We start from the raw sequence: 27,262 nt of genomic DNA on the forward strand, positions 1-27,262 counted from the left end.
AGCATTTTTTTTAAATAGCAAGGTTTTATTTTGTTTAACTTTTGTGAGATTGAATTATCTTCCAAGAGGAGTAGGGCTAACTCCTCCAATCCCCACATTTCTTCACTATGCAGGCAGGGGGTGCCACTGTTGCAATTATCTCATCTCGCCTTTGGACCTTTTCATTACCAGAAAAGTTGGTTCTTTCTGTCTGTCTTTCTTTCTGACAGGCTGAGGTTTGGGGATGAATTCGAGGTGAGGCAGCAGGAACTACCCAACCTTCTCCAAAGCAGGAGGTGAGAGCAGGGTAGAACAGCCCACTGGTGGGCCTTTGCATTTGAAGGCAGTGCCACGTAGGAGCAGGGCCAGGTTTTTTCTCTTCCATTGTAGGACACTAAATCATGATTTTAAGCTACATGAATGCAGATGCCACTTAAATTGTAGGAAAATCTTCCTAGCAGTAAGAGCACTTTGGCAGTGGAATTAATTACAGAAAACGGTGGTGGGCTTCTCATATTGCACCGGACCAGGGTCTGGATCGCCTCCTGTCAGGGATGCTTTAATTTAGATTTTTTTTCCCTGAGCAGGGAGGGGGGATGTCAATGGTCCAAATGCCCCTTATGACTTTATGTTTCTATGATTTCATGTCGTTTTGTAACCAGCTGTATACACATTCTACTCTCTGTGTTTTGTGCTTGGGGGAAAAAATAGCCATGCATTATTATTCCTGCCCAGATTTTGTGTATGTCCCGTGTTTGAGAACTGTGAAATTAAATCCCCGAGGACATTATGTGGGTGGGGAAGGCAGAATAAGCCCCTTTCTGGGGCCTCATCTTTTACCATGCCCCATAAAATGGATCGGATCTGGCCGAAGGTTGTCTGATGCAGGTTTATCCAAGAGGGCCTCATTTCAACCATACATCGGTAAGAAAATGAAATTGGACGGTGGAACCACAGGAAGTGCCCTCAGCGCAAGGGCCAGTTAAACTAAAAATACAGACTCAACACTAAAAGATTCTCAGGGGTCCTCAGGACACAGCAAAGGAATTTAATTTAAGTGGGTGTGTGAGAGAAGGAGATAGTTTTGGAGGACCTTTATAATGAGTGCCTTTCTATTTCAATAACATTAATACTTTGCAACTGAAATTCAGGCTCTTCAACCTAAGGAAGAAATGTCCCACTCTGTGCACATGCATCAATGGCTCCTTGTGTGTGTGGTTTTTTTTTCCTCCACTACAAGGAATTGCAAAACTGTTGGGAATTTAACAATTCTGTGGCAAAATCTCTGGCTTCTCGGTAGAAGTGCAACTCAAGTTCATTGAAGGAATTTCAGTGGTAAAAAGTAAGAAGGCTGAGAGTCCAGCCAAAAGCAGGAACAACATGTCATGGCTTTCCACCGAGGGAGGGACATGCTGTGGTGAAATCAGTATTGAATTACAAGGGAAAAACTAAGACCGCAAAGGAAGATCAAACTATACCCAAATGGATTTGGTCTCAATTATTGTTTCAATGGCAGATCCTCTCCTCGCTTCATATCTTTCCTTCTTTTTAACTCGGTCTTCTGAACGGCTCAACTAATTGTTGGTATAAATGGAAACAGAATCATTTTCTCTTGTTCTGGCCATCCGTCACAAGAAAATCTTAAAATAAAAGTTGAAATAGGTCAACAAAAGGTGGACCGATAGAATTACTCAGAAGAAAATAAACCCTTATTTTAATCACTAGGAATGTTTTCCCAACCGAACCCTTGGATAGTAGAAGGCGTAATTTGATCTGTTGCTTCAGATTTGTAATTCTGCTTTAAGAGAAGGGCCGTTCTACATACGGGACACCCCGGGTGAGATTGCCTATTTGCCAGGCAAATTATTTTTCTCTTCCTCGCAGATGTTTTGTTTGCTTTTTTCCCAGACGTCCTAAGACGAGGGTCTCTGGAACAAAGAGCAGTGTAGATCTCAGGAGCTTAAGGTCTTCTCTGGCACTTCCAGCTGCATTCTCCTCTCCAGCATTCCAAGCAAGGAATTAACTGGTTCAATTTTTTTTTATTAGGAATAGCTGTCTAATCCCGACCCATAAAGGATTCAAGCAAGTTACAATCCTCAGAGGTCCAGGTCAGAAGGACTAAGATAATCTCCTTCAGATCAGAAGTTATTGCACGTCTGCGGACTATTTTTGATGGTCTTCTGTATGCTTGACAGCATACAGGAAAGCTGGACAACCTCAAGCCATATGTGACCTCCCAGTTTCAGCCCCAAACTGAAGGGTCAGACTTTGCTGGCAAGGCTTTTGGTCTTTTATTTTTTAATTAAGAAAACCACACTGAAAATGCATAAAATCTTTGCTGGTCTTAAGGCAACCATTTTCCTTTAAATTCGCGCAGGGGAAGAAGCCTGGGTGCCCCCTTTCTGATAGGCACCACTGCGCCAGTAATGTGCCCAAGTCTTCAGGAGCCTTTTAAATACGGCTGTCTTTGCATGGTGCTTTTGGCTTCCCAGAAACAGCCTGATCAGAGAAGAAACTTTGTTGTACACCGGACCGCCAATCACTTCCAACAATCCCACGTCTTCTGATAGTCAAGACCTCAACCCATATCTTAGACCCCCTTGAATTTAAGCGTGGCATGCCCCTCCTCCCCCCTCCCTTCCCGTGGCTTAACATTAAACCTGCTTTATGCCTCTCGTGTTCCTCTCTGTAGCAAATGGAAGGTAAGTCATTGGCACGTTCAGCATTCCTGCCCTGGGAAACTCCAGCTCAAAACAATTTCTGACTCTTAGCCAAAAGAAAAACCTGCCCATCCTCCCTCATCATCCTGCTCCATATTTTTCATCTGCCATGATATGGCCAGATTCACATATTTTGATCTTAAGAAAAAATAAAGCAAGTGATTGCTTCAATATGTCATGAAAAGAAGCAAGTGTAGCACAGGCTAAGCTTCATTTAATTCCCAGTTCATCACCATCATTTTAAAAAGCATGGCCCGCTCCGATATTTGACTAGCCTAAACAGAGGGGTGTTTTTTCTCCACACAAGGCATTAACCAAACCCCCTATTGTTCCATCGGACCATTTCTTCCAGATGGTTTAGAAAAGTTTAGGGTTAGTCCATTTATTTTAGTTTCATCCCACAGGGAAGATGTGAGCCACACTTACGCTGCACGTGATCCTGGATGCCTCTGAGAATCCAAGGCTGAGATTCAGTAGCAAACTGCAGAAATTCAGCCTTGGGATTTTAGATAGGAAATAAGAGAGCTAAAACTTAAGCTTCCAGATAACGGTTGCCACGTTTAAAGTGTTTTAAAAACTCTTCATTTCGCATCAAACAAGCATTTCCCCCATACTGTATGGCAGCATGACATCATCACTCCAATATAATAGCAGCATCAGAAAACACCCTGGGTGTAACAATCAGAAAGAAAGACAAAAAAAGAAAAGAAAAGAAAAGAAAAGAAAAGAAAAAGTCTGGATAGCAGACATTGCAACATCTGGAGACCGCAAAAGAAAAGAAAAAGAATTGGAGAAGACATAAAATATAAAAAGCCTGCAAATAGGAGTAGAATGACAGTGGCGAAAGATAGCAAAAGTACAGGTAATCCTTGAGTTACGACCATTTGCTCAGTGACCGCTCAAAGTTACAATGGGCTTAATGCCGATCCGATGACAAGGAAGCCAATGTATTGGAAAGACGAGCCAGGTCAAGGAGAAGATGGACACAGGCAGCTGAGGACAGGAGGAATGATGCCAGGAAAGGTAAGGCTGAAAATGAATCAAGGTGGGTGAAAAATGCAAAGAACGACGTAAAGGGCTTCCACAGAGACATTCAAAGTAAAAGGGAAGCATCAGTAGATCAACTGATCAATGAAGCAAAAATAATAATAAAGCAAAATTTAATTGATTGTAATATTATTGTATAATATTGTAATATTATTATTGCAATGAAGCAATAATAAACGGCAGCTAGGAAGTGTGACTGAAGTTCTATTTTCAGTCCAACTTCTTTAATACCAAAGTACAATCTCCTCAAAGAAACCTTGAAAGCCAGAATGAAAGGGTAGGACTCCAGGTTGAGGAACTGGGTACAAAGAGGAATTGGCAGGGAATCCTTCTCAGTGAGTTTAAGTCTCCAGAAAAGCAACATCTATGGGAAAATGAGGGTCCAAATAGCCAGGATGGTGGGTGTGGCTTCCTAGTACAGATTCCACCTTCCTCCTTCTGCCATCAACAACCTCCCACCGGCCAATACGCTCCCACAGAGAGGGGCTCCTCAGGGTGCCGTCGGCCAAACAATGCCGACTGGCGACACCCAGGGGGAGAGCCTTCTCTGTGGGGGCACCAGCCCTCTGGAATGAGCTGCCCCTAGAGCTTCATCTTAGCCCTGACCTGCGTACTTTTGCCTGTTTTGACCTCCCCCCCCTTCCCAACAGCAGCTGCTGCTCTGAAGTCAGATGAATTGCATTCTGGTCATTAAGCAGGTCCTGAAGAACAAGCCAATGTGTTGATAGCCAGTCTAAACTTCTTTTTTTTTAATCTGGTAATTGTTTTAAAGAGATTGAAGAGGCTTCTTTTTACTACTCTACTATAGGTTTGACGCAAAGTCTAGGCTGGGTATTTTTGAGAATGTTTTAATTTGGCTGCTGGCCTAAATAAACCTTTCCAAGGTTAACTCCGTATCTTCTGCCTGTAATATTTATGGGATAATGTAAAGCGATTATATGTCTTATTCTGTACTGTAGCTATAATTCTTCATGATCAGCTGAGGGGTTTTTTTTCCTAAGGTTACTTTCAAGGACATCAGAGGGGTTTTCCTGACAACCACAATTTATTCCTCTTTCTTCAAGAAGTGTGGACATGAGTCTACTGATCTGATGGACGTTCAGTTGATTGATATAAAAAGTGTATAATTTACCTGCTTGAGCAGTACCTGATGTTATCCCAAAAGTGCTTTTCAAAAGGCAGCTGGACTTCCCCCCCCCCCCTTTTCATCCAAGAAGCTTCTTCAGTTCTTCAGAATGGAAGAAGCTTCTTGGGTGAGAAACAAAACCTCTTCAAGGGAAAAGGAAGAAAAGTCCGGTTGCCTTTTGAGGGGCACCTCCCATGAGATGGATGGACTGAGAATCTCAATAGACATTTACACAATTTTATGTTTTTAAAACATAACCTTTCTTTATATATCACTACTGCCCATTTCTCAAGTTCGAAATGATGGTCTTCCTTATGTTTCAGTGATTTGCACAAACATTTGGAGTCTGAATCATTTCAAAATTGAAACTACCCCATTCTGAGTTTGCAAATTGTTTCAGTTCTGATCATTGCCTTGATGATTTTGGGGGTGTTTCAAACACAAAATAACTCTGTTCTGAACTCAAAACCTACATTTTCAAGCATGAAACCCCTTCAAACCCATCAAAATGGCCTATTCTGAATACAAAATGGTGTTTCAAATTAGAAACACTCCTGGTATTAAATGCTTGCTAGGATTCTGATAGCTACATTTGCTCAAGGGCTTTAGCTGGTGCTTTCAATTATGTCCAGATAATTCCTCTGTTCAAACGGGATTTCATAGGCTCTTATATTTGAAAGGCCAATTATGGCCACCAAATCCAGGGTAGGAATCCAAATTAAAATATCCCCAACTGAAGGATAGCTAGGCTTCCCTTGAATATGTTCGGCAAAGGTGGCCTCTCCTCCCTTGTCTGTAATTGGTTCCAGATAAGAACAGGTTCAGGGCAGAAAGAAGTGGGACTCTTTGTATAGCAAGGATTTCTTGGGGTTGATGCAACAACTCTGGATTAATTTGGGGTTTCCCAGCACTTGAATAGACTGTAGCCCTCTTCCAAGCATTAAATAAAATTGTTGATTTCTTTTACTTGCACTCAGTGAGAAGTGCAATATTCTAGGAATAAGTGGGTGGTCAAAGTGCCTGATTTTTCAGAGTTGTTACTTGGGTGGAGAACAAATAAAACGATCTTTCTTCTCTTCAAGTGTGAAAATAGTCTCAGCACTTTTTGTAAGGTCAAAGGGCGATGTCTTATTTCACTCCTAGCTAGACTTTTGTCATAGTACGTATCAATAAGCTTTTTGTCTTATTTTTAGTTTGAATTTAGAAACTCTTAAGTTTTGCAATTAATGTTCTGAAAATTTTTGAGCCATTGTAGCAAGTGCTCTAAAGAACTCATTTCTTATTTTTCCCTTTTATTTTCATTAGTTACACATCCATACAATGTAGTAAGCAGTAATTTAAACCATACATTGGATAATATTTGAAATGTATCTGATATATTTGTTTTGTTGTATTGCTTTTTTATTTTAATAAAGCAAAACAAATTCATTAGTTGCAATGCATTTCTTATGCTGCTTAGTACAATCCAACTTATTTATTTTAGGAACATTCAGATCTGTAGTTATCCCACAAGTGCAAACTGACCATTGAATAGCCAGCATTTGAAACAATGGATCCTGAGCCCTTAGAGCAGTTCTTGAACCGGTTTAAATCCACACCTGGCTAATCTCAACACTTCTTAACAAGAGATCTCTTCCGATAAGCATTACCTGTTCCTCTGCTGTATTTTGAGCGAGCAGAAGTGCCTGAGAAACGAACAAGGAGATGTTCTTAAGCTATTGATTGATTGATTGTGTGCCATCAAGCCAATGTCAACTCTTATTGACCACATAGGTAGTTTCTTTTCCATGATGACCTCTGCCCAACATGATCCTTCAGGTCTTCCAACATTGCATTGATCACTATTGTAACTGACTCCATCCACTTTGGTAGTCTAGATGTGGAGAGACCTGGCCCATAGAATCACCAAGAGTCCGAATGGACATCATCATCATCATCATCATCATCATCATCATCATCATCATCACCATCTATTTCTGTCTGGAGAGCAGAACAATGGCTGAATAGGCACTCAGGACAAAAATCAGAAGAAAGGCTGATCTCGGACTTTGGAGGCCATGCCGAGTACCCAGGGGCCGTTTTCAGGGGAGGGTTCTACTACCGGTTCACCTTTTGTTGTTTGTCATTCTTCTTCCTGAAATGGTGAATTAGGGGGTGGCAGATTTGGTCTGCTAGATGATCACAAAGGATGGAAACTTCTTTGTATCTTTTGTGGCCAGCTAAGGGGCATCTGGATTTTTGCAGGCCAGGTCTGCTACCTCTATGATTTCTGAAAAGGGCCGGCTAACAGATTCAATCTGTGTTGTGATTATTGCGTGGATCTGGGCTAGATGTGACAGGAGCATTTGTCGGTTATCCTGACGTGCACTATTTTGACGCTGAGAGAATAGATTTCGGTTTGACATCTTTAACTAAAAGATGATGGGGGAGAACTGGAGGGTACTTGCAGACAAAGCACCAAAACCAAAACATTGCAATTAATTAAGATACAGGGTATTAGGTAGCACTCCTAGGTTAACAACCAGCCTAAGGAGGAGGAAGATTGGCAAATGGGAACTGGTATAGCATCGTGTATACTCCGGGATTATAAATTATATTGTCAAAATTACAGAATTGTTGGTTCCAAAATGTGTTTCTTATTAGAGGACTTTTCTGACCCCAAGAGGAATAATGATACATTTTTCTTACCCAAATGCTGAACAGAGAGTCCACGGTCATTTGGTTGATTTCGAAAATTGGTCCTGGCAGCAGTAACAGCAGTTATAAATGTTCTCCTTGTTTATTACACCACACAGGTTGCCAGATTCTTTGGGCCTGAAAAATAAGACATTGTATGGAAGACAAAAATAGATCTGCACTATCATTTTATACCCATAGCAGAGAACAGCAATAAAGTGATCCCCCCCACACACACACACACATCGTCCTGAGGATCGGCAACCAGAAAAAGCCCTCTGAGCTTTTGTTTGTCTGTCCTAAGGGCTCCCGCTTCCCTTGTGCAACATGTCGCTCTGGGGTTTCATTCCTGCTGCTGAAATTTGTAAATTTATTTTTTATTTGCCCAAAGAAAAACATGCCCTTTGCAAGAGACAAATGATGGCTTCTCTTGGGCCACGTGGAAGGTTTTTTAAAAGCCAGTCTAACATCTGAAGCAGCCTAGCAATGTGGTGTTCCTTATCGCTCTGCATTGGATGGGGTCAGAGATAGCAGCCGATCCTCTTGGATGGCTGAAGGAAAGAGCTGTCAGCAAGGCAAGGCTCAGGAATTTCCTTGGCTGGCTTTCTCCTCCCAGAGAGCTTGGGGGAAATTAAGTCCTCCAACTCTATAACTTCATGCCATTTTGACAGCTTTAGTTTTGGAATACATCTTTGCCTAAACACCAACTGCACACTGTTTTTAATTTGTTTAACCACTTGTTTTAATTCAGTTAAAACGTATTTGCATTTCTGAACAAGAATGGAGATTTTCAACGTGTGGTTTTCTGAGTCTCCCCCACCCCCACCCCACCATGCTTCTGTTCATTTTGATTGATTGGCTCTTTAAATTCCAGTTATGGGAGTCGGCAATGAAATCATAATTATCCTTCCCATAATAAGAGCTCACACTAATCTCATTTATCCCCCATAATCTGAGCATTAGTGTAACTGGCAATGAGGCTATTATTACAGCCAGTTAGTGTGCATCCTTGAACCTTATGAGCCTCGTTTCTTTTGATATTTCCCAGATAGGATTTACCAATCCAACTGCCTGACCCGCGTTGATCATTTAATCAATCCCTAAGAGCTGTCTGCTCTTCCCAAGGGACTGCTGAGCCCTCTTCTTCAGAAGACCTTCATGGTAATGGGGGGGGGGGGCTTGCCCCTGCATCAGAAGGTCCTGCCTTCCTTGTTCCCAGAGACAGGGGGGGGGGCTTTATCTGTCAACATCCTGAAGCCTCCGAAGGACTGGCGGACATGTTATGACAGGAAGAATTTTGGGGATTTCCATGTGCTTTGGACTGGGGTTATCTGTTGCTAAACAAAGGCCAAGTCTAATATTGTGAAATATGAATGGGGTTTTTTTAGTTGCAAGGAACATTTTATTAGAGTGGGATAAAATAATTGTAGAAATAAAGAGAATTTGCTTTATACAATTCAGATCATTTAGGTCTGTGTAGGCGCATGTTTCTTCCATGCTGGTTCTTCCCAGAAGAGACTCCCCCCCCCCATGTGAATAATCCCTGCAGACTCTTAAGGTTTAATGATTGGCAGAAATCATAGTGTGAACAGGCCTCCTTTAGGCAGACTTTTCTCACACTTATTTAAGTGGCCGGTATAAAGTTAGAGATGCTTCTTGCTTCCGTTCAGTTGTAGGGTTTCAGTAAGAGTCAGGATAGAGTCAGTCTTCAGCCCAATTCAGGAGCTCAGGAGAGTGAGGGAAAATCATACCCGGATATCATGCATTTCAAAGGGCCACAGATAGGAACATGACAATGCTATGATACAGGCAGGCATGATGCTTCCCACTGGTAACGCAAACCCAAAATATTTCTAAACATGGAAACCTTCTCCCTCCCTCCCTCTCATTTTAGCCCCTCTTTTCCCCCATGGAGTCAGGAAAGTAGACCCCTTTCTGTTCAGCTACAACTCTTGAGGAAGGGCTCCGATGGGTGAGTAGAAGCTCTCTTGGGTGGATGGTGTGCCAGTTTCCCCAGTTCTCGTGGCTGAGCTGTATCCTCATGAGAGAAATAGTTACCTCAACCTTGAGTTTGTAGAAAGGCCTGTCAACATAAACTAGGTTGACCCTTGGCCAAGTTTCACAGAGTTCTGGCCACAAGGCCAGGAAGAGTAGCCATCCTTGCAGCTTTAAGGTGGTTTCAGCCTAAGTATTGGGTATTTTCCCAGCTTTCATCCCCCTCCCACTTATCCACTGCTAGGGAAAACCTCCCCACAATAGTTCATCAGGGCACAACTGGGCTTTCTTCCAGGGCTGCCACTCAGGCTTTGTTCTTGGTTTGCCCTCAGATTATCGGTCAACAATCACATCTCACCTCACTTGTGGGGCAAACACAGCCATCATGTTCAACATTCTCACAATTTTACCTCTTTGGAGGGTTGCGTTCATGGAATCCAGGTTCATAAAATGTCCTATAAGCTGAAGCACCCAAAAATGCAGATTTATGCTTGGTCTCATTTATTTTAAATGCCAACCAACCAAACAGGATATTTTTAAAAATAGCACCATTGATGTGCTCCTGTGGGGAAATGGGTTGGGGGCTTTGTGAGACATGGAAGGGAACTCTGTCAGTTTTCGTCATCAAACAATTTTTAATACTTCCACCTCTCACAATATTAGACAACACAGTATCAACAGTAGAGACCTTCAAATTTCTAGGTTCTACCATATCGCAAGATCTAAAATGGGGAGCTAATATCAAAAACGTCATCGAAAAAGCACAACAAAGAATGTTCTTTCTGCGCCAACTCAGAAAGCTCAAACTGCCCAAGGAGCTGCTGATCCAGTTCTACAGAGGAATTATTGAGTCTGTCATCTGCACCTCCATAACTGCCTGGTTTGGCTCTGCAACCCAACAAGACAGACACGGACTTCAGAGGATCATTAGAACTGCAGAAAAAACCATGGCTACCAACCTGCCTTCCATGGAGGACCTGTATGTTGCACGAGTCAAAAAGAGGGCTGCGAAAATATTTACAGACTCCTCACATCCTGGACATGAACTGTTTCAACTCCTACCCTCAAAACGACACTATAGGGCAATGCACACCAGAACAACTAGACACAAGAACAGTTTTTTCCCGAACGCCATCACTCTGCTAAACTCATAATTCCCTCAGCGCTGTCAAACTATTTACTAAGTCTGCACTACTATTAATCATCTCATCTTCTTATCGTTCCCATCACCCATCTCCTCCCATTTATGACTGTATGACTGTAACCTTCTTGCTGATATCCTTACGATTTATATTGATATTGTTTCCTGATTGCTTATTTATAACCTATGATTATCGTTAAGTGTTGTACCTTATGATTCTTGATGAACATATCTTTTCTTTTATGTACACTGAGAGCATATGCACCAAGACAAATTCCCTGTGTGTCCAATCACACTTGGCCAATAAAAATTCTATTCTATTCTATTCTATTCTATTCTATTCTATTCTATTCTATTCTATTCTATTCTATTCTATTCTATTCTATTCTATTCTATTCTATTAATAGGGTCCTCGGATAATGCAGTTCTTAGCCCTTCCCTCAAAAGTCTATCCTACTGTCTTTAATAGGGCTAATTTCCAGATAAGCCTGCATAGATTTATTGCCTTTATTTTAAAAGGATTGGGTTTGCACAACACACAGCCATCATTCTCTAAAGAAACCCAATTGCTTGAGTTTAGCCAACATACTGAAGCACTAAGCATCCAAGCAGACTTTAATCTCAGCAGGAGATTAAAATAAGATTGGGTAGTTTGTGTTCTGCTACCAGATTCAAAAGATTAACTGTTGTTAAGTAGAGGAAAGCTTATCTCCCGAAATTAAAATATATAGTGAAAAATTATAAAGCTCTTTCTAAAGAGAACATAAATCATTTTAGCATCCTCATATATCAGTTTAAATTCATGAGATAACTGGACTAGAATATGAACTGTGAGAAGAGAATAGAATTTAAAATGAATTTTTAACCTCTATTGTTAAAAATATATATATATATATTTATATGAAAAAGTAAGCATGCTTTGTTTAGGCAGACATTTCCAATACTGGAACTGGAACAAGAAGCGAGAGGCCACAATTAAGTTGAATTTGTGAAACAATGCCCCCCCCACTCCCTCCCAAACCGAGAAATGTGTCTGCCAGGAACCCAGAAATCAATTGGGCTGATCTAGTAGAGCCAACAACGTGCACTTTTTAAACAAAAAGAGGTGTGCCTAAAACGGTCTTATAGAAACATTGGGTAAATTAAATGCTCACTGAAGAATGTTCATTCCTATGTGTAAAACACTCTTCATTTGATTTTCATTGAATTAGATGGATTTCTCTATTTGGGGAATTAGTAATTTTCTTCTTCTTCTTCTTCTTCTTCTTCTTCTTCTTCTTCTTCTTCTTCTTCTTCTTCTTCTTCTTCTTCTTCTTCTTCTTCTTCTTCTTCTTCTTCTTCTCCTCCTCCTCCTCCTCCTCCTCCTCCTCCTCCTCCTCCTCCTCCTCCTCCTCCTCCTCAGCTAGAACCACAATGACATCACAGACAATTTCATGAGGAGAATGTGCTTGAGGAGAGATCAGTTTAGGCCTATTTTTGAGCGAAACCACCCCATAATCTATCAAGAAAGGAACCGAGGCAAAGGATCGGTCTAAATAATAATTCCTGAAAGCCCATTTCAGAAAACCTCCTGGAGCAGCTTTGCCAACAAATCCTCATTCGTGCTTTGCATGTTTTCCCCGTCAGCACAGAGAACGTCTGGGGAAGATGGGGAAGTTATTGCAGATTCTCTCCCAACATCTCTGCCTACCAGGCGGGGAGTCTCTCCCTTGCTTCCTTGCTGAGGGATCTTCTCTGCAGAGAAACCAGATCCTGCCGTTACTCCCAACCAGGTTTGTGCAGTTTTGCTCTTGCGTGGAAGAAGCCAAGAAGCCTCCTCAGTCCCAGAAGAAAAGCCACCCTTTGCTGATTGTACAGCTAGTCCTCGACTTACAACCGTTCACTCAGTGTCATTCAAAGTTACAACCGCACTTCACACTTACGACCCTTGCAGCATCCCCACGGTCACCTGATCAAAATTCAGGCATTTGAGAACTGACTCGTATTTATGACGGTCACAGTGTCCCCAGGGTCACGTGGTCCCCTTTTGTGACCTTCTGAAAAGCAAAGTCAGTGGGGAAGCCACATTCACTTAACAACCAGGTTAGTAACTTAACAACTGCAGGGATTCACTTAATAACTTTGCCGAGGGAGGCTGTAAAATGGGGTGAAACTCGCTTAACTATTGCCTTGCTCAGCAACAGAAATTTTGGGTTCAGTTGTGGTCGTAAGTGGAGGACTCCTATAATAATTCAGTATTTCTGGCCACTGTCTTTTTTCTCTACAGACTCAGCTATTAGATTTTGCTTCACTGGTTCCACAGCGGGAGCGCCAGCTGTTGGTCTGGCTCTTAGCACAGTCGTTTCACTAACCTTAAAATGTATTAAGGGATCAATGTCCATAAATTCTTATTTTCCAGAACATTTTATCCATTGGCTGAAAGTGTCAGATTTTAAATACTTAAAACGTGTGTATAGAATGAGCCTAACTCTTCCAGCTGAATCAATTTGCCCTTGGTGTAATCTCTCTCACTTAAATAAACCCCGTATCCTAACTCCGCTGGCCCCCTCGCCCAGCCCCCGGCCTGTCATAATATTTAGAGGAGGCAGAAACACTTACTGTTCCACAAACAGCTCCATAAACACCAAACAAAACTCAGAATTGCGCTTCTAGTTCTGCATATTTAGCCCCCGGCATTCCAACGCAGATTGCTGTAATTTTCAGGAAAACAACTCTTTGCCATTCACTCTCAGGAAAACGATCTGGCTCCCACAGATCTAGGAGAGGCCACGGAGGCCACCGAAGCCGGCCATCTGCTCAGGGCTGGAGTCCAAACCTGAGTGCTCCCATTAGATGGTTGTGCTTGAATCCCCCCTACGGATGGGAGACCAACACATCTTTGGGTTATTGTTGCTACTGTCAGGATTTCCCCCTGACATCCAGTTGGAATTTGCCTCCTTGTAATTTAAATCCATTTTATGTCCCCTTGGATTATTTCACGCCTTGATCCTCTATGGGCCTCCTTCCTTCCAGAGATTTGAAGAAGGCTGCCACACCTTCACCTCCTCCGTCCGTCTTCTTTTCCTGAGATGAAGCATGTCCAGTTCCATCTAACGCTCTTCATAGGACTTATTTCCTTATTTCCTGGTAATCTTTCTTGCCCTTCTCCAAATCTATTACAATTTCTCTGAATCCTCCATAAAGTTTCGGGTCCAGAACTAGATGCAATATTTGCGATGTAGAATAAAGTTGGCAATTATCTCCAGTGATTCAGAAATTAGATTTCCATGAATGAATTTATTGTTGACATTGTCTTTTTATAGCCACATCACCCTTCTCGGTCACGTTCAATTATTCAATCTCTCGCTACTGAAGTCGTGTTAATCTGAAGGCCGGTATTCTCCTGACCCATACCGTATTCATGCAGTTTTGTTTCCTAGGTGGAAAATGTTACAATCGACTTTTTCAGTTTGGAATAAACATTTTCAACAAAGTAAACAATTTACAGTGTTGCAGAATAAACAATTTACAACAACAAAGGATTTGACCATTGTTGGACATCAAGAAAATTCCCAACAATTCCTATTAAACTGGAGTTTTGATTGCAAGCTTTGGGACGGGTTAAGAGAAATCCCTGAAATGTCAGTAAGGCCAAATTAAATTCTCAAAATTACCTTCCTAAAGAAAACAAAACAGAGACAATGACGGAGGGGAAAATATTTAGAATATTTCAATCATTGTCCACATTCACAAGTTCCAACTTTCTCTGTTTAGTTATGTTATTTGTATACTGCTTTGTTTCTCGTCCATACTATGTCCATCCAACCATACTGGATAAGGCCCACCAGTTTTCTAGAAACACTTTACTTTAAGAACTAAATGAATTCCTTGTAGCATCCCTGGCTAAGTCTAAGGAAAATCAGAGAGTAAAAATTCTCTCCATGTGATCCCTGTCGATCGACCTGGAATACAACAATTCCTGGAAAATCACCCAGTAATTTGCTTGGTAGAGTAGTGATTTCAACCTGAATCTTTCCAGGTTTAGTCCATCATGTAGGGCTGATTCCTAAGCAGATTTGCTTTTAATTGGAAGAAGTAATTTGTGGCTAATATTAAATGTCTATATGGTCAGATATTAGAAGGGAGCACCAAATACTGCAGGGAAAACAAAAGAGCCTCCCTTGTAACATTTTGAGTGCTGCAACATGATTGAAAAAAGGAGTTTTCACCCCCTAGTTTTCATCTGCAGAAATGGTCCCAATGATAGGTGGGGGACAGATCACCCTGGATGAAATCTATCTATGTGATCGCTAAGAGATGACATCAACGTGATGGCACATAATCAATCAGCGGAGCCCTTAATGCTCTCTGAGCTTGGTTATTTGCTTGTAGATTACCCAACTAGGTAATATCATCAGTGCTAAGAAGTGTGGGGATTCCACCCTGCCAGTACACAATAGCTTGCCCTGCGAGTGTTAATGGGGGCATGGTTTTCTCCTTGGCAATTCCTTGTTTCTGCTTGTTTGTTTGGTATTACTCCCTTCTTATTTGGGTGTTGGCTGCTCGAGGGGATGTGTCCTTGTATTTTTGTTGTCTCTTTTGAATAGTGTGTAAGTATGGTTTATTTCTATGCGTTTATCGATAGCTGATTGTTTGAATTCCAAGCTTTCAGGTGCCTTAGCATTTCTGGATTTAGCTTGGTCTAGGATGGCCACATTTTTCCAACTGAAATTGCAGCTGAGTCTGTCCACGTGTTGAGAGAGAGACGAAGGACTTTTCACCATGTCTTTGGACTTCTGGGCGGTGTTCATGGAAGTGCCCTGCTAGCCTTCTGCCTGCCTGCCCTACACTGTGGCTGTTACAGGCCTGACATTGTCTGTTGGAGATGAGTTCTGGTTTTCGTTTTCTTTTTGGGCCACTGGATCTTTTGGTTTCCTTAAGACATTTTATTTTGTTTCTGTGCTAGGGTGATGTTGTGCGGTTGTAATACCTTGTTGGTTATTTCTGAGATGTTTTAGATTCACGATCCTGTTTTCGTGGCCTGTATTGGTTGTGTTGTTGTGGGTTCAGTGGTCAAGAACTTTTAGATGAAGTTTAGATGTGGGTACCCATTTTGTTGGACGACGTTGTAATAGGCAGTCGGTTTCTTCTTTTTTTCCATTCTTCTGATGTTTTGGGTTGCTGTAGTGCATTTGTACTCAGCTGAATAATGTTCTTGCACAGCTCCTCTTGTGGAAGGTTAGGTTGTTAGTTTGGTAATGCAACACTTGGTTAGTGTGGGTGGTTTTTTTTTTGATAGGGTTGTGTTTCTAATTTGCTGCCATTTCCTCTTCTGCTGAGGATATCCAGCAAGGGCCGTGAGGCGTAGTTTTCTTCTACCCTTGTGAATTTTATTCCTTTGAAAATGTTGCTGATTTTTTATGTTTCTTCTCTAAGCGTTCCTTTTTTTGTTATGATAAAAGTGTCATCTACATACCAGATCCATATTTTGGGCTATGCGTGGGAGAACTACACGTGTGGGGATTTCGTCTTCTGCCTCTTGAATAGATTTAATAGATTTAGGATGTTCCAAATGAGGAAATGCTGGGGAATTCTCACTTTTCTATAAGTAGGTAAGATAGAAAGGTCCCTCCTGTTTTCCAACTGGTCATTGATGGGATCAGTTACAGGATGACACAGAAAAGCAGCCTGGAACAATGAAAATAAATTTTACTCTTATGCTACTGAATCCATCTGGGAGGGAGGCTCTCCTGGGCCTCAGGCAAATGCATTCCACAACATCCCACAGGTGAAGCTTCTTCTATTCCCCCCACCCCCAAATATCTTTATTAAGTTCCAGAAGCAGACATTAAAATACCAACTAACATAAAGAGGAAAAAAAGGACCGGAGAGGTGAAAAGTGAATAAAAATACATCAAACAATTACGTAACAAAACTGACCTCCAACTTATTTCAGTACAGAAATAATAATGCAACAAACCTCTAATTTAAATGAATAATTGATATTTAAAGTATCTTAAAATACTACTAATAAACACTCAAATAAATCAATATTCATATGATATTCTTAATTTCAAATGGTCAAATGTGAATCGTGTATTTTAAAGAAAACACAATATCTCTATAGTTAAATCAGATCTAATCCTCAAATCTCAAAGCCAACCGTTGTTTTTTCTTATCTTATAAGAAATCTAACCCTGGTCTCCAAGGGGCAAGAAATTTAGGCTGGTTATTGTCTCTTCACTTCCTCTATTTCTTTTCTAGGAACAGCTTCACCTGTTGAATTGTCACAAAGGTATTGGCCAGGCAGAGCAAGAAGCCCAGATGTGGGCCTAATCATCTTCTTTTCAAGAAGGGCTCAAACGATAAATGACAGCAAATGAATGAGAGGCCCTTTTGCATGCCAGGAGTTCCTGCGAGACAATTAACTGGCACCAGTGGCTGAAACTTTATTAACAGCAGTTTTATCCTGGCAGGAAAGTAGCTGTGAAACAGCCCCAAATGGCAGTTTTGCCTTATGTTCCTAATTGTGAACTGCAGGATGAATGAATCTTGTCCCTTTCTAGCCAATGAAGAAGAGTTCCATGATTTTTGTGCCTGGAAAATGTCACCAGCAACTTCACAATCCCCCCCCACCCTCCCCCCCCACAACCGACTGTTTCATCTGAACTGATCTTGAGAGCCATAAATCTCCTTCTATCCATCTCCCTCCCTCTCTCTTTCCCTTCTCCTCCACCCCCTCTTTAAACTACATTGGAAGCTTTGGAAAAGGATGGAAGGTGTATTTTCATTCTAAAATTTCATTTGCCTTTAGGCTGTCTGTCTTGTGGAGGAGGGGGAGGAGGGGGGGGGAGGAGGAGGAAGGTGGCATAGTGGGTGGACCATAAAAAAAAAGGTGACATCTTTTCACTAATGCCATGCCAAAGAAAACCTGTAGCCATTGTATATAGGTGCCTCTTGCAAGGGGGGGGGGTTGAATAGAGGCTGTCTTATGCAATGAAGCTTGCAACAACCCTTCCTTTTGTAATGCCGTCCTTCCAAGGGGCACCTGGCTTGTAAAGAGAGAGGCCAGGTCTCATCTGTCAGGCTGCCTGCCTGTTTCCTTTTCGCATTAGCCTGGCCCTTGTCCCTGCTTCCTTCCTTCTAATTTGCAAATAACTGGAAAGTACAATGGGGGGGGCACGGGGGACAGGGACACAGGGGCTGTCACAGAGAAGAGGGGCTCGACCTATTCTCCAAACCTGAGAGCAGAACAAGAAGTAACAGATGGAAGCTGATCAAAGAGAGATCCAAACCAGAATTGAGGAGAAATTTCCTGACAATGAGAAGAATTAATCGATGGGGTGGCTAGCTGGGGAACTCTGGGAGTTGAAGTTCACAAGTCTTAAAATTGCCAAGGTTGGGCAGCCCTGCACCAGACCAAACTGGGTCTCTTAAATGGCTTATACAGCCCGGCCAAAGGACACAATTATAAAGCCTTTATTCCTCCCCAAATCTTTGACCCAGAAATTTGACTCTATCGGTCCATTTCTGGGAAGGAGAAAGTGGTTGTTTTGCAGTAAATGAAACTGATTTCTTTGGTATTTTTGTAATAGACAATTGGGGGCTTTCCTTGAGGATTCTTCTTTTCCAACAGATTAGGTATTGTGAGTTGAGGCTGTCTCTAAATGAAGCTCTTTGCTTAAAGCACTTTGTATTCTGTGTTTTAAATATTCCTCTTCGTGAACGAGAATGAGAATCATAATACTGCTTTGAATTTATAAAACAAGAAGGTGTCGAGACTGAAAGCAATATCAGCAATGATCAAAAGAATTAGGTACTATTGATTACAGAGAATTTGCACTGAAGACCAATTATCCAGGAAAGGGCACCAGTGGAATAATTAATTAAATAACTACGGTTCATTACATTAATCCTTCTAATAAATGTATTAAACATCTGGGTAATTCACAGTTGATTTATAGTGAATTATATCTAAATAAAATACACAATAACAAAGTTGGAATGGACCTTAGAGGTCTTCTAGTCCAACCCCCTTCTCAAGCAGGAGACCCCCGTATCATTCCAGACAAATGGCCGTCTTCTTAAACGGAGTGGGTTAGGATTAGGGATTAGGATTAAGTGACCTGTCACATCTCCAGGACTACCTGTGTGTCACAGGAGACCCAGTTACAAAGGAAGCTGGTGAGATTCCCTTCCTTGGATGCATTAAGAGAGGATGGTCAGCCGTCTGTATTGGATGCTTTAACATGGATTCCTGCAATGAACAGGGACTTGAGCACAACAGCCTAAATATTAATGCCCTCCAACCTGGACTACTGGACTACTGAACTACTGTAATGCTCTCTACATGGGGCTCTCCTTGAGGAGCACCCAGAGGCTCCAACTGGTCCAGAATGTGGCCGCGCGGGTGGTTATGGGAGCGACATGGCGCTCCCATGTAACACCTCTCCTGCGCGAGCTGCACTGGCTCCCGGTGGTCTTCTGGGTGCGTTTCAAGGTATTGGTTACCACCTTTAGAGCGCTCCATGGCTTAGGACCTGGGTGCCTACGAGACCGCCTTCTGCCACCGGTAGCCTCTCACCGGCCAGTACGCTCCCACAGAGAGGGGCTCCTCAGGGTGCCACCGGTCAAACAGTGTCGACTGGCGGCCCCCAGGGGAAGAGCCTTCTCTGTGGGGGCACCTGCCCTTTGGAACGAGCTCCCCCCAGATCCCAGATTTACGCACTTTCCGCTGTGCCCTCAAGACCTTTTTATTCCAACAAGCTGGGCTGGCCTAACTCTTTTTAATTGCTTAATTTTACATTGTTTTTAAAAATGGGGTGTTTTAATTAGTATGGGCCAAATTTGTTTAATAAGTTTTAAATTGTTTTTTAAATTTTATATTGTATATGTTTTATTTTGGCTGTTCACCGCCCTGAGTCCTTCGGGAGAAGGGCGGTATATAAATCCAAATAAACTAAAACCTAGGATTCTATACAATGATAAACAACAACTTTAAGGATGAGAATATGAGATGTTTACAGTGTCTCCTCATGCTTGAAAAATCCACACTCCATCAGCTGTAAAGATTTTCTTGCTCTTAGATGCTTATATAAATTAGGTTCTTGGCATATTGTTTCTGAACATCGTGTTTCTCCAAAATTCACCTCCTGGTGTAATTGTGGAGGCTGGAATTGAATAGGTCCACCCTCTGTGTCCATACAAACAGAATGAAATATTTCTGCCAAAATTTTTCCCCAAATACAGTAAGATCCTTCAGCAGAAACTGGCGTCCATATAGCAAAGCCTATATGACCTGCAAAAGTAGTATCAGTCTGTAGAGTTTTCTTCTAATTTGATTTATTCCCATTGAATTTCTGTAGAACTTAGTTGGAGGCATCAGAGATAAATGATCCAGTTACGATGCTGCAGTTCCCGTGAGGATTTCTAAGTCTACGGAGCAAATCCGAGACTTCAAATCTGGCAAGAAATTTCTTCAACTGTGAGAAATCTTGGCGGGAGGCATGTAAAAGAAAATGTACCTAGGACGATAGGTTGTCTACAAGCACAGATTTGTAGTATGTGGCATATAATTGTCTAAATAAATAACTATATTTGGCAACCTGACTTCTCAAATTTGTAGGAAGACTTGGCTCGTCCAAGTGTTGAACAGCTCATCAGCAGAAGCACAACTATAATCTGAGAAGCTTCAAAGTTGCAGAAACATTTCAAGTAAGTTTATATTTATGGTCTTCCCATACACCGCTGGCATGTGCAACAGAAAAGCTCCTTTCCTGCAGCGGAGGAGCCCATTCTCAAGCAAATGCAAAACAGCTGCAGCAAAAGGGAAAGAAAAGGAAAAAAAAGAGCTTAACCTCTCTCGCTCTTCTCTTTCCAGCCTGCTTGTCTTTTGGTCTCTGCGCAAAAGAAGCTGCTCCAACTAACACAACAGATCGCCTCCCCCATCTCCCCCCCCCAAGGATCAGAGAAGACCAGGCGCTCCGAGCCAAGCAGTGCGGCGGTTCTCGAGGGCCGCCTTGGCCATGTTCCCCGCATAAGCCGAGCGGGGCCCGCTTCAAAGAGGGCGAGCTGCGGTCCTCGTCTTCTAGTCCAACCCCCTGCTCAGGCAGGAGACCCTATGCAATGCCAGACAAGGGGCTGCCCGGTCTCTTCTTAAAAGCCTCCAGTGATGGAGCACCCACAACTTCTGGGGGGGAAGCCATCTTCAGAAGGAGCCTGAGCCTGGGAAGCTTCTTGGGAAGAAGACGTGTCTTCCTGGATTCTGCCAGATGCCACTTCCTTGCAAATGGGGCCTGGAGCATGAGTCTCCTGCTGGATCTAACAGGACAGGTGATGCCACTGGGGAGAGACGTTCCCATAACTAACTTGGCTCCAAGTCACAAAGGACTTTAAAGGTAAACCAAACTTCAATTTGGTTGAAATTAACCTTTGATTGCTTCCCAATAACTTTGACCTTTTGGCACAAACAATCAGGCAGAGAACAATGTTCTAATCAAGGAACCCCCAAGGAGGAAACCACACCTCCACCCACACTGGCAGGGCAAGTGGTTGTATATAAACAGGGAGCAAATCCCACACTCACTCACTCACGCTCACTGTTGGTGCTACCTAGCTGAGTAAAGAAACACCTGCAAGCAGACAACCAAGTTCATTGAGCACCAAAAACTCCACACTTCAATTCTGAGCCACAGATCTTCTATGATATCACCATAGAATGATGTATGATCCTGGAGCTAAAATTCTGCAGCTTGTCTGGACATTATTTGATTTGAAACAGGGAGTTTAAAAACAATCCAACACCCAAACTTAGATCTGCTGAAAGATTTAAGTCCTATCTCCACCTTGCTTATCTGGAAGATAAGTCCAAATTGCTACCTTCCTTGCTGACATTGAATGGCTTACTCACAGGAGGAGTCTTATTCTCCTTGAGTGTCTCTCAGCAATTTTAAGAAGTGTGGCCTGAGCAACCTCTGTGGCAGGTTTCCTGAAACAAGTAAGCTGAGTAGGTGATACCCTCTGGGCCGATCCCTTCTTTTTAGTGGGTAAACCAAAGATCTCGGCAGTAATTGGGATCCATGCACAGAATCTCATTGCAGGGTCTGTTCTGCACATACAAGCCAGGTATATTTGAGCATTTGGTTTTTCTTTCCTAAGAGAACAAATCTGCACTTGTCTCTGTTAAATTTCATTTTGTAATGCTGAACTGTCAAAGTCAGTTTGGGTGGGAAGGGAAAGGTGAATTTTGCAAGGGAACCTCAAAGGTGCAAACTTGCTTCAAGAATTAGGCTGATAGAAGAGTTCTCGTTTCTGGGACGATGGTTTCAGTCTTCCAGAAGAAGCCGTGCAGCCTTGACTATACGGAGAGCAGTTTTCTTCTCTCCTGGCTCCCTCTTGATCTGAAGGCATCTTTAAAAATAACAGCCTGGGACAAAACCACTAAGAGTTAGCTGAAACCAGCACCTCTTCCAATTGGTTCAGGCTCCTGACAAGATGAATTAATGCTTCTCGGAGATGTTTGGCCAAAGAGCCAAAAAGGAGAACTATTTGTTCAGCAGGCCAGCTGACATATTTGTACACTGCTTTCAGGAAAGCAACCATGGATGAGAAGCAAATTGCAAATGTGCGTCTGAGCCCCCAAATCTGAGCAAATGTTTATTGATGAGGCTGTTCAGTTGTGCAGGCTCAGCAGTTCTTCCCCCATTGGAAGATCATGCAATCCGTCTCTCAACACCCAAAAGTAGACTGCAGCCCACACACCACGAATGCACAGATTTCTCGCCCCAAACTTTCCCATCACAATCCCAGGTGCTCTTTTCACCATCTTTCCAAATTCAGGCCTGTAGATGTTAGGAGCAGATGTATGTTGAGCTATGCTATACCGTCTCCAACTTCCTTTATTACAGCTAGTTTTTCTCTGAAAAATTTTTGTTCTCCCATTTGTCGAGAAGAAACAGATTGCAGAGAACTGTTGGCAATCCATAATTATAGAAGATTATTAAATCTTCTACATCACTTTCTCCCTTCCTTTGACTCCATTCATTCCCACAGTGTCCAAGCAAGTCATAGCCATCTGGGAACCAAGTTCTGCCTAGCCAGATTGTTCCTCTTAATGGCTTGTATAACAATTGTCTGAGGCTGGATTAATGACCGATAGAAGAGAAAAATTGTTGCTCAGGGGTGCTCTCTGAGCTTGGTTGCTTTCTTGCAGACGTTTCGTTACCAAACTAGGTAACGTCACCAATGCTAAAAGGGGAGGGCATTGCTCTCATTTTATATACCAGTGGCTTGCCCTGTAAGTATTGGTAGGAGTGATCTTGGTAGTTCCTTGATTAGACTATTGTTTATTTTTAGCTTATTTGTCTTTGTTAGTAGTTCCTTGATTGGGGTATTGTTTACTTCTTGATTATTAATCTAGTGTTAAACTTGGTATTGATTTCTGGTCATTTGATTGCTGACGAAAAGGTGTTTCAGTGTTTTTGTTTCCTTTTGGGCTTCTTGATTATCTCTTTTGAATGGTGTGTAGATGTTGTTTATCTCTATGTGCCTATTGATGGCTGATTTGTCTGAGTGCCAGGCCTCCAGGAATTCTCTGGTGTTTCTGGACTTGGCTCGATCTCAGGTGCTCAGAGTTTTCCAGATGAAACGATGGTCCATGTGTTGTGTTTTTGGTGTTCTGGTGACCAGAACTAGATGCCATATTCCAAATAAGGCCTCACCAGTTGTGGTATAGACCAGTATTCCACCCCCCCTCCCCAATCCTGACGCCATCCCTCTGTTGATGCAGCCCATATGGGAGAAAGATCTGAGGTAAACCCACGTGCAAAAGGCTGACCACATCCCGGAGTGGAGAACGGGGGGCTCTCGTGTACACTGAACCAATTGTTAAGAAGCCATTCTGACTTTGAGAAATCGTACCGTAAGCCTCAGCAGGACAGCTTTTTATAAACGGTGAAGGCCACGAAGCAAGGACAGGGATGGAGTAAACTTCCTGTGAGGAAACAAAGGCCTGGCAATCAGGTACTTTGCTAAAAGAGCTGAAACAATGAGACCGGAATGACCTCAGGACTCCAGAATGCGCTTTCCTAATTCACATCTTACCATTTCAAGCCGTAGGTTCCAAAGTCTCTAAATCTGAATGTCTCTAAGGAATTATTTTTATGGAGACCATTCCTATATGTCATAAAAGAAATGCTACATTGTGTAATATTTTCAGTCCATAATTGCCCATTCTTAGCATTAAAAATCATTTTAGAATGTAAACATCTCTCTAGTTCACAGGAGGCTTCAAATAATAGTCCTCTGGAATGCCACACAGGCAAAATTGTGGGTACAATGAGTGGATGTGCAGAATTGCATTCGGTGCTGATTGGGAACACTGAGGTGAGGGAACGTGAAACGCCCCCCACATGCAGGTAGCAGCCTTCTCGGGACCGTTGCCCAGGGAATGGGGGGCTTCATCAGGCAACAGTCAGAAATTACTGGCTTTACGCAAATAAGGAGAGGCTGGCGTGTGCACATCTAACTCCGATCCATAAACATAAACCTAGAAAGTTCACTGAAATATATGCACAATATGGGAGAACTCATAGATCTAGGGTAACTAGTTGGGTTACAGTGGGAACAAGCGGTAAGGAACAAACAAAGCGGTTCCCTTCGCACATGTTTGGTAAACCCTTGGATTGTACTGCATGCCATGTCCCAGCCCAGTTTTCCAGACAAAGCAAAAACTGTATCCACTTTTCTTTCTTTCTTTCTTTCTTTCTTTCTTTCTTTCTTTCTTTCTTTCTTTCTTTCTTTCTTTCTTTCTTTCTTTTTCTTTCTTTCTTTCTTTCTTTCTGTCTGTCTGTCTGTCTGTCTTTCTTTCTTTCTTTCTTTCTCCCTTCCTTCCTTCTTTCCTTCCTCCCTTCCTTTTTCTTTTTCTCTCTCTCTCTCTCATTATTCCCTAGAGAATACTACATGTCACCATTCCACAATTTCCCGCTATCCACAACTGTCAAGATGACACCAATTCATATTCTGCTGATATACATTTTAACCCTTTCTATAAGTTCATTTCCATTCACCCACTCCACTCTACAAGGTCACTCATTCCTATTACATCCTTCTCTTTTCTCTTAGATTCACAAACACAAAATGTTTTGTTTCACTGTATTCATTAATTTATATGCTTTCAGTCCAGGTCAGGCTCTTCACCTCCTTTATGGTCGTCAATCGATGGGCCCTGCAGAGCAAAGGCTCATGGTCAACCAAGACTTTCACGTTATACTTTCTTAGGAAGTTAAATCAGACTAGAAGAGGCTACCTGATTTAATGATACTCCTGCCACTTGCTGCATTTTCTGCTAACTGTAAGGACACCATCCTGCTCAGGTTGGGCATGTTAAACCAGGATGCCAATATACCCTTCACTAACCATTAATCCTCTGCTAAATCTGGCCATCGAAATTCAGACTCCACCCCGCCTTCACTCCGTTATAAAAGGCAGCTATTATTCTACTTATTTCATGGATGCCAAATGAATTTCTTTTTTCAGATTTGGAAGCAATTGGTGGTTCTTGGCTCTGAGTGACTCTGAAAATCTGGGCACAGCCTGCATCTCAGGGATCCTATTCGGATGGCAAGGTATTTCAACGGTCATTTGCCCAGGTTGTGTTTCTGTCTATTCACATATTTCTGGATTTATCAGTGGAATTAAGGGGGAAGAGAATCCCTGTAAGAGTGTTTTAAACTATAACTACAAAGAATTAAAAATAATAATGGTACATCATTAATGTAGCTTCAGGGATACTTCTGTTTTTCAGAGTTTTAATGTGTTCTTGTTCTCTGTAGCGCAATCCCTGATGAGCCTTTCAAAGCTGTTGTGGCCTTCAGCTCCACGGACAGTGTGTGTACTTCGACACTCTGAGGGGGTGGGGGAGGGCTGAAAGGGGGGAGGGGCTGCTGTCATCCCTTACCAAGGAAAGAACAAGGAGCCCTTTCCCAGTCTCTGCCCTTCCTGGAAAACCCAGTGAAGCCCCTTTCTCTAGGACAGCTGTTCTCACCCTTGGCAGCTTTAAGATGCATGGACTTTGACTCCCCAAATTCCTAGGCCATAATTAGACGATTCAGTTAGATGATTAAATTAGATCCTGGCTGGGGAATTCTGTGAGCTGAAGTCCACACGTGTGGAAGTTGCCAAGATTGGGAAATCCTGCTCTGGACTGACTACACGGTGTGGCCAAGGGGAGGCTCTGGAAGGGGAAGGCCCAGCATCCAAGCCATCGAGGAATGGGGCCCACAGGTGTTCTTTTTTTTAAGAACCTCCTCTGTTTACTTAAATTTTTACAGTGCTGCCTTTACTAGCTCCGTGCATTTCGTCTTCCTTCCCCTGCATTTCTGAAAAGCGTGATGGGGAAGGAGAGCCCTTTGCTCCCATGCAGATTCATTAGTGCTCTTGACTGCTTTCTCCACGCTGCTCTACAGGGGAAGGCAAGGCCTTTGGAGGCTGCAGAGATCTTGCCGGTGATCCTGAGGGACCCAGTCTTGTAGTAATGCATCAGAGATCTTCTCTTCTCTCCCTCACTTCCTCTGCAAAAAAAATAAATAAACATTAATGGGATTTCCCTTCCTTCCTCGTCTGTAAACAGCAACAACAACAACAACAACAACAAAACCCTAAAATTTACCTTGGTGACAACCTGTTTCTTACTTCAGAATGATCAATAATGCTGGAATCCCCCATAACGAGAAATTGTTGTTGTTAGTTGCGAAGTCGTGTCCGACCCATCGTGACTCCATGGACAATGTTCCTCCAGGCTTTCCTGTCCTCTACCATCCTCTGGAGCCCATTTGGAGAAACAAGAAATGAGAGATGCTGAATTAGAGAAATTAGAGATGCTGAAGTCCATCACGAGGCTGAGTTCTTCTGTACTGGAGAGGCTTGGCTTGCTCCTGGTCAAGCGTCCACCCCCTTTGAGCTGGGATGGAATATTCTGCAGTCTCATGGCACTTCTAGGGAAGACTGTAAGTAGCGGTGAGTTTTCCTAGTGCTGACCCCATGAGTAGCAGGGGCTTTCTCCACCTCCCTTTGCCTGGAGGCCTTCTTCATGTGGACCCCAGGGTTGCAAACTGGGAACTGACAGTTGAGGTTTGACTGCCTTGATGGTTGGCCATCAAGCATTTAGGTCCAGGCCCCTCCAATGTCCTCTGCTGAGGGAGCGAAGTATGTCACCTCCCTGTAGAGCAGTGCCTATCAATGACCGAGTCCCAAGCCTGGGAGACAAGGCAACTGCGAGGGTGTCCTGTCTTCATACCACACAAGTAAAGATCCAGGCAATGTACATTGCATCCAGGTCATCTAGAGGTCCAAGGTGAAGGGCGTGCGAAGGATTCCTTCCTCTTCCTCACTTTAGGTAGAAGATAGCTCCCTAAGCCTTCTATCCTGGGATCATTTGGGGGCAGCATGGCCCAACGGAGTTAGGCAGTCAGCACCACCTTTTCCATGTTTACCAGGGAAGATCCTTTATTCCCACCAGGCTCTCCCAAGGTATCAGCCAGGGCTGCAGTTGTTGCAGGACCAGAGCGCTCTCAAATCCAGCTGCACCCAAGAGCTTTTGAG

At 42.7% G+C, this 27,262-nt stretch overlaps 1 long non-coding RNA gene across 1 annotated transcript; it reads left to right on the forward strand.

Moving 5' to 3' along the window:
- Positions 1 to 20,543: 20,543 nt before the first annotated feature.
- On the forward strand, positions 20,544 to 25,436 carry LOC148113576 (uncharacterized). Its single transcript, XR_015728331.1, has 2 exons — positions 20,544 to 21,060; positions 25,199 to 25,436. It is a non-coding gene; the product is annotated as an uncharacterized LOC148113576 (long non-coding RNA).
- The last annotated feature ends 1,826 nt before the right edge of the window (positions 25,437 to 27,262 follow it).

Source organism: Pantherophis guttatus, chromosome 5 (genome assembly GCF_059756535.1).
Source record: "Pantherophis guttatus breed Tessera chromosome 5, ASM5975653v1, whole genome shotgun sequence".
NCBI classification, from domain to species: domain Eukaryota; kingdom Metazoa; phylum Chordata; class Lepidosauria; order Squamata; family Colubridae; genus Pantherophis; species Pantherophis guttatus.